The sequence below is a fragment of the Aythya fuligula genome, chromosome W (genome assembly GCF_009819795.1).
Source record: "Aythya fuligula isolate bAytFul2 chromosome W, bAytFul2.pri, whole genome shotgun sequence".
Taxonomy (NCBI): Eukaryota; Metazoa; Chordata; class Aves; order Anseriformes; family Anatidae; genus Aythya; species Aythya fuligula.
The window spans coordinates 4,491,832-4,502,712 of record NC_045594.1 but is presented as its reverse complement, the minus strand read 5'-3'; the positions used below and the strand labels follow the sequence as shown (position 1 = coordinate 4,502,712).

At 45.6% G+C, this 10,881-nt stretch overlaps 1 pseudogene; it reads left to right on the top strand.

Moving 5' to 3' along the window:
- The first annotated feature begins 5,469 nt into the window (after positions 1–5,469).
- LOC116501272 lies at positions 5,470–9,779 on the top strand (annotated as a pseudogene).
- Positions 9,780–10,881: the final 1,102 nt, after the last annotated feature.

Here is a 10,881-nt window from a genome sequence, read left to right as displayed (position 1 = left end):
TAGCCTCCACTCGCCATTAGACTTTCGTACTGGCCATATAGGACTATTAAAGGGTGAGCGAGTCTTGCTGATTACTCCCTGACTCTCCAGTCGGTGAACCAACTCATGGATGGGAATCAGGGAGTCTCGGTTGGTGCGATATTGCCGTCGGTGCACCGTTGTGGTAGCAATTGGTACCTGTTGTTCTTCAACCTTCAGCAATCCTACAACAGAAGGGTCTTCTGAAAGGCCAGGCAGGGTAGACAGCTGCCTAATCTTCTCTGTGCTCAAAGCAGCTATGCCAAAAGCCCACCGGTATCCTTTTGGATCCTTGAAGTACCCTCTCTTGAGATAGTCTATGCCAAGGATGCACGGAGCCTCTGGGCCAGTCACAATGGGATGCTTTTGCCACTCATTCCCAGTTAGACTCACTTCAGCTTCCAGTACAGATAGTTGTTGGGATCCCCCTGTCACTCCAGAGATACAGGTGAGTTCTGTCCCTTGGTAGCCTGATGGCATTATGGTACATTGTGCGCCAGTGTCCACTAAAGCTTTGTATTCCTGTGGTTCTGATGTTCCAGGCCATCGGATCCACACAGTCCAATAAATCCGGTTATCCCTCTCCTCTACCTGGCCAGAGGCAGGGCCCCTCTAGTCCTGGCTGGAGCGTCTGCCACTTAATTCTTCCAAATGCACAAACTCTGGCAAATGAGAGGTAGAGGTCCCTTCATCGTGGTCAAGAATAACATCAGCTCTTCTACTGCCTCTGGGGTACTGCCCAATAGAAACTGGAGCAGCATTTCTCTTAGGAGCCCCTCTTCTTGCTGCTGTATTTCCTTTCAGTTCACGTACCCGAGCAGCTAGGGTTGAAGTAGGTACACCATCCCATTTCCTCATATCTTCCCCATGGTCACGCAGATAAAACCACAAGGTGCCACGTGGTGTACGTCTTGGGTACTCTCTCTCTTGAGCAGGCGAATGCTGATTCTTAGTGGCTGAAGTATCACTCTGTCTAGATGAGGGGGAATATACTTTCTCCACAAGCTTGTCAAGTCCTTTAGACAATTTCTCCACAGCTGAGACACAGGACTGTAGCGGAGCAGAGAGATTGTCTTCATATTTTTGAAGTTGGCAGGAGACATCATACATTGTTGGTCCCATCCCCTCATCCCAGTGAATTGCTGCCAGGGTACTGGCATGTGCTGCTGGTGCACTCCGCACAAATTTACGCCACATGGATGTTGTGCACTGGACTTCATCGGGGTCTTGAGGTGTCTGGGCATTGTCCAAATCACTATAAATCATCTCCCGCACAGCTAATTCCCGCAGATGTTGGAGACCTTTATCCACAGTGGTCCACTTGCCTATGTGATATACAATATCTTCCTTATGGGGATATCTTTCTTTGATAGCTGCCAGGAGTCGTCTCCAGAGGCTGAGGGCCTGTGCTCCTCTCCCGATTACTTTGTCGATTACCCTTTCTCTAGAGAGGGATCCCAGCTGCTTGGCTTCATTGCCTTCTAATTGTAGGCTACTGGCCCCAGCATCCCAGCATTGGAGCAGCCAAGTGAGGATGTGTTCACCTGGGCGTCGACCATAATCCTTTCGTATTTCTCGCATCTCACTCAGGGATAAGGATCGAGTGATTTCTGATTCCTTTATGATTTCCGTCTCGTCTTCCTGCTGTTTTTGTGATGGCTCTGCTTTAGAGGTGCCTGCCAATTCCCCTTCTCCCTCCTTCTTAGGAGAGCCTTCTTCCCTTACTAAACGAGCTGACCTCCGTTTCCATTGTTTTGACTTGACTATGGGGGCGACTGATACCATAGTTGGTTGGTCCTCTGGGTCAGCCACAGCATGTGTTACTTGGTCATCAGATTCAGAGACTTCCTCCCTCTCTTCAAGTTGCTGGATGATGTTAAACAGTGTTTGATAGGAATAAACCAGGACCCAGCACAATGCTGCAAGCTGTTGTTCTCCGGCATTATCAGGATCAGGACATACAACTCTCAAACATTCTACCAAGTTTTTAGGATTTTGCACTTGCTCAGGGGTGAAGTTCAAAACTATTGGAGGAGACACTCGTGACAGGTATCTGCTAACATCATCCCACACACCGTGCCACTCACCACGAGACTGTTTCGGGACAGATTCCCAAATAAGTTTTCTAAACAATCGACTAATCTTAGAGAGAAAATGAAACCTGTTATTCAGAATTAGAAATAGCAATACATGGGTTACAGATGGATCTTCAAAATACTCCCAAACTGTTGTAATTAGCCCACTGTGAAAGAAGGGAAAGGTACCATTCCTGATATTATTAATAAACTCGTGTCCAGATGAGAAAAGGAAGGCAGTGTAGTTCTGAATATTCTCTGAAAGATAGTTTCCATGGGACCCAAATGATAACAGCGCAGAGCCTGAATTCCAGAGTAAAACCAAGGTCAGTGCTTGGCAGCACAACGAATTAAAAAAAATGAACACAGATTGTAGCACTTGGTCAGATCGGATATATAGGAGAAAGGAGAATATGACACGAATTGCATGACATATGAACAAAGCCATTATTATTAACAGGGCAAGGAACATGGTTACTAGCAAGCAAGTGTGTTAGTTGTATGCGTTTAATCAATTCTATTGTTATCTCAACCCTTCGAGCCCCACGTTGGGCGCCAAAAAGGACTGTGGTGGTTTTACCGTGCTGGGCAGCTAAACCCCACAACCGCTCTCTCACTCCCCCTCCTTTAGATAAGGAGGGGGAGAAGTAAAGCAAAGAACAACTCACGGGTTGAGATAAGGATAATTTAATTAAAGGGAAATAATTATAATAATTAAATAAAGACTACCATGAACTAAACAATTTAACTAAGGGGAAAATAAAAGGGAAAGGGGAAAAAGGGAGGAAAACAAACAAACAAAATAAATGAAAGCTATATGGAAGTGCAGAGGAAAGAAATTACTCTCTACTTCCCACAAATGAGCGATGATTGACCACGTCCTTGAAGCAAGGCCTCAACGCACGCAGCCGGTGTTCGAGAGGAGGACCGACGTCTTCTCAACGAGAGCCCACCCCTCCCCTCTTCTTCCTGTTTCCACCTTTTATTGCTGAGTGTGACACCACATGGTATGGAATATCCCTTTGATTGGTTTAGGTCAGCTGCCCTAGTGATGTTTCTCTCCTCACTTTTTTGCCCACCCCCTAGGAGGGTTAGAGAAAGGCCCAACGCTGTGCCACTGCTGCTCAGCAGTAGACACAACACTGGTGTGATAACACTGCTGTTCCAGCTACAAGTACAGAGTACGGCACTGAATGGGCTGCTGCCGGGAAAGTTAACATTCCAGCCAGACCCAGTACAGCCCTCTGGGGCAAAGGGATCATGATGGGTCCCAGAGAGTTGTCATGGAAACAGAAAAGCAGTTAACTCTTAAAACAACCTGAGTTCATGTGCGAGCTCAGATTGCCAATGGGACCGCTCAGGGAACTGTGGACAATTACATTCCCCTGACCAACCCCCACTGAGACCCTAATTATTACGAAAATTATGAACAGTTAAGTAAATACTAAAATCTGAATGAATTGGGAATTGAGAATATGCTTCCAACAAGGTCCAAGAGAAACCCCTATGGAATTTCTGGACCAACTCTGAAATGTAATGGGAAAAAAAAAAAAAAAAAAGAGAAAAAAAACAAAAACGATTTGGACCTGGCTTGGGAGGACAAATTGACTAGCCTTTTCCTAGGGTAATCATAGGCCTCTGATTTCAACAGGAATAATGGGGACCTGGGGAATCTACCTAGTGGATCCTCCACTGGTTATAATGAAGCTAGGGGAGGAACGGAAGTGAAATTTCTTATTGATACGGGGGCAACATATTCGGTTCTAAATCAAGCATTAATGCCTTTATGGAATGATTATGTTAGGGTAAAAGGTGCAACCAATCAACCTGAAAAGGCTTATTTTTGTGAACCTTTGAAGTACAAGTTAGGGAAACAAATGGGTACACATAGGTTTTTATACCTACCTGGATCTCTAAAATCTATATTTGGTTAAGATTTGTTGGAACAATTAGAAGCAGAAATTGTCTTTGAAAAAGGGTAAATGGAATTAAGGATAGGAGAAGAACAACTAAGAAATGTGTTGAGCTTGGCACTAATACAAACTGACCTTAAAAGTGAAATACCCTTAGAGATCACAGATCAAGTATATCCAGGAGTTTGGGCCACTGAAGTCCATGGAAGAGCTAAAAATGTGACCTCAATAATTATTAAATTAAAGCCAGGAGAGAAACCCGTTAAGGTTAAGTAATATCCTTTGAGGATAGAAGATAGGAAAGGAATTAAAGAGATAATTGATAAATTTCTACAGTATGGATTATTGGTTGAATGTGAATCAGAATACAATACACCCATATTGCCAATTAAAAAGGCAGATGGAAAAAGCTATAGGCTAGTTCAGGATCTGAGGGCCATAAATAAGATCACCGAGGATATACATCCAGTAGTGGCAAACCCTTATACTTTGACTAAATTAAAGAATAGTCAAGTCTGGTTTACCGTACTGGATTTAAAAGATGCCTTCTTCTGCCTAGCCTTAGCCACAGAAAGCCAAAACCTATTTGCCTTTGAATGGGAAAACCCTGACTCAGGCAGAAAGACACAGCTTACGTGGACAGTGCTACCTCAAGGATTCAAGAATAGCCCCACTATTTTTGGAAACCAATTAGCAAAGGAACTTGAAACTTGGATACCTCCGGACACTGAAGGGGCTTTGTTACAATACGTAGATGATCTCTTAATAGCTACCGAGACTAAAGAGAGTTGTATTCAATGGACTATAAGTCTCCTTAATTTTCTGGGTTTAAATGGATATCGAGTCTCTCAACAGAAAGTCTAGCTGGTTCAACAACGCGTGACCTACTTGGGATTTGGAATTTCGGGAGGTCAGCGAGAACTAGGAACTGAACGTAAGGAGGTCATTTGCCGGACTCCAGAACCCCAAACGGTAAAGGAGCTACGAACCTTTTTAGGAATGACTGGTTGGTGTCGCCTTTGGATTTATAATTATGGACTAATGGTAAAGCCTCTATATGAATTGATAAAGAGTAATCAGTCAAAGTTAGTCTGGACTGGAGAAGAACGAAACGCCTTTAAACAACTTAAACGAGAACTGATGCAAGCTCCAGCTTTGGGATTACCGGATCTCTCGAAACCCTTTTGGTTGTTCTCTCATGAGAGACAAGGGATAGCTTTGGGAGCACTAGCACAAAGACTGGGTCCCTATAAACGAGACAATGGGACAGAGAATGACAGTGTTAGTTTCCCATACGGTCTCAGCAGTTTTGGAACAAAAAGGAAACCATTGGCTTTCACCACAGAGATTTTTAAAATATCAAGCAATATTAGTAGAACAAGATGATGTGGAAATTGTGGTCACTAATGTCGTAAATCCAACTTCTTTCCTTAGCGGAACTCTGGATGAACCCATAACCCATGATTGTATAGAAACAATGGAGACTGTGTATTCTAGTCGACCCGATCTTAAGGAAGAACCTTTAGAAGATGCTGATGAATCTTGGTATACTGATGGAAGCAGCTTTGTGAAACAAGGACAACATAAGGCAGGGTACGCTGTTACAACCACTCAATAGGTAATCGAGTCCAAACCATTACCCCCTGGAACGTCCGCCCAGAAGGCAGAGATAATTACTCTTACGCAAGCACTGGAACTAGCAGCAGGAAGGAAAATAAATATTTGGACAGATTCTAAATATGCATTCGGCATGGTACATGCTCATGGAGCGATTTGGAAAGAACGTGGATTGCTGACCACTCAGGGAAAACAGATAAAACATGCTGAAGAAATTTTAAAATTGTTAGAGGCTGTAAAACAACCAGAAAAGGTAGCTATCATGCATTGTTGGGGACACCAAAAGGGGAACGCCGATTTTGAAATTGGAAATCGATTGGCAAATCAGGAGGCTAAACGGGCAGCTGAAATAATTGAGGTGAAGGCATTGTCTTTGATACCAGACGGTAAAATCCAAACTATATACATGAACCAAAAGCCAAATTATACAAAAGAAGACTTAAAATTAATTGAAGATTTGAAAGGTAAAATGAAACCAGATGGATTGGTATATTTAAAAGATAACCGCATAATAATACCCTCTAATTTGACATGGCTCATAGTTCTTACAGAACACAATAAAACACACTGGGGAGCTGTAGTGGGTTTACATGGCAAGGTTTTGGTAGCAGGGGGCCATAGGGGTGGTTTCTATGAGAAGGATCTAGAAGCTGCCCCATGTTTGGTAAGGGCCCCACTGCTGACCAGAGCTGAGCCAATAAGCGATGTTGTTTTGTGCCTCTGTGAGAGCAGATTTAAGACAGGGGAAAAAAACACTGCGCCACACAGCAACTGGGAGAGTGAGAGGAGTGAGGAACAGCCTTGCAGGCGCCAAGGGCAGTGAAGAAGGAGGGGGAGAGGTGCTTCAGGCACCGGAGCAGAAGTCCCCTGCGGCCTGTGGTGAGGACCATGGTGAAGCAGGACGTCCCCCTGCAGCCCATGGAGTACCACGGTGGTGCAGGGTTCCACGCTGCAGCCCATGGAGGAGACCACGGTGGAGCAGGTGGCCCTGCACCGACGGAGGCTGCGGCCTGTGGAAGACCCCTGCCGGAGCAGATTCCGGGCCGGACCTGTAGCCCGTGGAGAGGAGCCCACGCAGGAGCAGGTGACCTGGCAGGAGCTGCTGCCCGTAGGGGAGCCAGGTTGGAGCAGTTTTCTCCTGAGGGATGGACCCTGTGGTACGGACCCATATCTGGAGCAGTTCTGGAAGAGCTGCTGCCTGTGGGAAGCCCACGCCGGATCAGTTCATCAAGGACTGTATCCCGTGAGATGGACCCCACAGCACAGGGGATGAGAGTGACCGAGAAGGAGCGGCAGAGAAGAAGCGCTGTAGACTGACCATAACCCCCATTCCCCTGCGCTGCTCGGGGGGAGGAGGTGGAAGAGGGTGGATGGGGAGGGAAGGTGCTTTTGGTTTCTTTCCTTTGTTTCTCACTTCTCTAGCTTGTTAGTAATGAGCAATAAATCTTACTATATCCCTATGCAGAGTCTGTTTTGCCCGTTACAATAATTACTGCGTGATCTTCTCGTCCTTATCTCAACCTTTGAGCCCTTTTCATCGTATTTTCTCCCCATTCCTCTTTGAGGAGGGGGAGTGACAGAGTGGCTGTGGTGGAGCTCGGCTGCCCACTCGAGCAGAACCACGACAGGAGCTAACACATTGCATAAGAGCCTGAGTCAGACATTAGTGGGACGAAATTTATATACAACGATAAAACAAGTAACTCAACAACATAGCATTTGTTTACACAATAACCCCAATACCAAGAATATAATAAAATTTAGAATAATCGGTAAAGGATGTGCACAAGTCGATGGGGCCGGATGGGATCCACCCAAGGGTACTGAGAGAACTGGCAGAGGAGCTGGCCAAGCCGCTTACCATCATTTATCAGCAGTCCTGGCTATCGGGGGAGGTCCCAGTTGACTGGCGGCTAGCAAATGCGACGCCCATCTACAAGAAGGGCCAGAGGGCAGACCCGGGAAACTACAGGCCTGTCAGTTTGACCTCAGTGCCAGGGAAGCTCATGGAGCAGATTATCTTGAGAGTCATCACGCAGCACTTGCAGGGCAAGCAGTCGATCGGGCCCAGTCAGCATGGGTTTATGAAAGGCAGGTCCTGCTTGACGCACCTGATCTCCTTCTATGACAAAGTGACGCGCTGGGTGGATGAGGGAAAGGCTGTGGATGTGGTCTACCTTGACTTCAGCAAGGCTTTTGACACCGTTTCCCACAGCATTCTCCTCAAGAAACTGGCTGCTCTTGGCTTGGACTGGCGCACGCTTCGTTGGGTTAGAAACTCGTCGGGCCCAAAGAGTCGTGGTGAATGGAGTCAAGTCCAGTTGGAGGCGAGTCACTAGTGGCGTCCCCCAGGGCTCGGTGCTGGGGCCGGTCCTCTTTAATATCTTCATCGATGATCTGGATGAGGGCATTGAGTGCACCCTCAGTAAGTTTGCAGATGACACCAAGCTAGGTGCATGTGTCGATCTGCTTGAGGGTAGGAAGGCTCTGGAGGAGGATCTGGATAGGCTGCACCGATGGGCTGAGGTCAACTGCATGAAGTTCAACAAGGCCAAGTGCCGGGTCCTGCACCTGGGGCGCAATAACCCCAAGCAGAATTACAGGCTGGGAGATGAGTGGTTGGAGAGCTGCCAGGCAGAGAAGGACCTGGGAGTGATGGTGGATAGTCAGCTGAATATGAGCCAGCAGTGTGCTCAGGTGGCCAAGAAGGCCAACAGCATCCTGGCTTGTATCAGGAACAGTGTGGCCAGCAGGGCTAGGGAGGTGATCGTCCCCCTGTACTCGGCTCTGGTGAGGCCGCACCTTGAGTACTGTGTTCAGTTTTGGGCCCCTCGCTACAAGAAGGACATGGAGGTGCTTGAGCGGGTCCAGAGAAGGGCGACGAAGCTGGTGAGGGGCCTGTAGAACAAGTCCTACGAGGAGTGGCTGAGGGAGCTGGGCTTGTCCAGCCTGGAGAAAAGGAGGCTCAGGGGCGACCTTATTGCTCTCTACAGGTACCTTAAAGGAGGCTGTAGCGAGGTGGGGGTTGGTCTATTCTCCCACGTGCCTGGTGACAGGACGAGGGGGAATGGGCTTAAGTTGCGCCAGGGGAGCTTTAGGTTGGATGTTAGGAAGAACTTCTTTACCGAAAGGGTTGTGAGGCATCGGAACAGGCTGCCCAGGGAAGTGGTGGAGTCCCCATCCCTGGAGGTCTTTAAAAGACGTTTAGATGTAGAGCTTAGGGATATGGTTTAGTGGGGACTGTTAGTGTTAGGTCAGAGGTTGGACTCGATGATCTTGAGGTCTCTTCCAACCTAGAAATTCTGTGATTCTGTGAAATTATCCGGGGCAACAGTGGCAAATTGATTTTTCAGAACTCCCTAGAAAAGGGGGTATCGTTATTTACTGGTTCTGACTTACACGTTTTCAGGATGGCCCGAAGCCATTCCCTGTCGAACAAACAAAGCAAGAGAAGTGGTTAAAGTCTTGTTAAATGAAATAATACCACGCTTTGGGATTCCAGTAGCAATGTCTTCTGAGAGAGGTTCACATTTTTGTGCGCAAGAAGTACAACAGATAAGAAAGATTCTAAAGATAGATTGGCAACTGCATACTCCTTATAGACCGCAGGCAAGTGGACAAGTAGAAAAAATGAACAATTTAATTAAACAACAAATAGCTGAAATCGGACAAGAAGCTAATTTGTTATGGCCTCAATCCCTCCCTTTAGCATTACTTAGAATCAGAGTTAAACCTAGAACAAAAGAGAATTTGAGTCCCTTTGAAATCTTATATGGAAGGATGTATCAATTTCTATTTAGTGGAGAGGATCTAACACAGTTGGGATCAGAATATTTATATGCTTATATAACTGAACTTCAGAAACAATTAAATAAAGTACCTTAATTTGTGTTAGGGACCAGGGCTAGAGGGTTGGATCAACCAATCCACCCCTTTAAGCCCGGGGATTATATATGTAAAGACGTTTTCAGGACAACACCTAGAAGAAAAATGGAATGGACCGTATCAAGTGTTGCTGACAACTCATACTGCTATCAAGATTAGAGAACAAGCCGCTTGGATCCACTATTCCCGAGTAAAGAAAGCTCCAGAAGCCTGCTGGAAAGTAACGCCAGGTGACGATGAACTGAAACTAAAGCTTAGTCGAACAAAATGAGGACGTTACGGTAGGGAGTATTTGGTAATATGGTTGGCAGAAATTTTGTTGATAGAATTGTTTTGTTTCTATGGCTTATAGTTGTAATTGTGATTCAAGAAGGTGCCTCTACGATAATAGAGAATGGGGAGTGGCCTTGGACCGAAGCCGTAACAACAGATGATAAGAGCATTAATGGAAGTTAGCAGTTATGATCATCTGGCGAACAAATGGTAACCATTTATATACACTATCAGAATGGCGAAAATTAGGGGAAGAGTGGACACACCAAAGAACCACAGGGGAAGAAATTAAAATAGGGTGCCAAATGATTAATGGAACGACCCACGAGAAAATAACGGGGATTTTAGTTAAACCGATTTCCAAAAATGGCCAACGAGAAGGTTGTATCCGCCCAGGTAATTTAGATTGCTGGTATAATTTTACATTAACACAGAATGTAGTAATCAGCCAAAAGTTCAAAATCAAGGAGGGTGAGGGCCTCATATTAAATTTTACAATATATGCTGCACTTCCTACAGCAGTGGGACCCTTTACAACCTATGCCCCACCCCCAACCAAAGTGGAACCCAAAATTTATGAAACAGGCCCATATGTAGTAAGGAACACGGGCCAACAACAATTGTTATTTAATCCAGAATGGTCTCTCAAGCATGTTGAATTGCTAATACAAATTAACGTCTCGGCAGTTCAAACAGCCTGCTCTCCTTTCCTAAAGACATCATTTGAAGACTGGACAATATGGTCACAAAAGCAAGCACACCTCAGGGGCAGGACATGAAGAGACTTAACTGGAATGCTAGGAACAGGGTTAGGAGTTTTAAATGGAATTGATTCAGAAATATTAATGAATAAGCTAGCCACAGCAACAAGTGATTTGACAAAACTAAAACAACCCTTACAATCATCCTTATTGGCATTGGGAACTAGCCAATGGCAAGTTTCAAAGGTGTTACCGAGATGGGAAAAGGCTGAAGACTAAGACCACAAACTAATAATAGATGCACTTAGTATGGTTCAAGATAATGTATCTTTAGCTCTTGGTTCTATGCAAGCATAGTTATGGTTGCAGGCAATGGCTGCCCTGATTATTAGGGAAGGA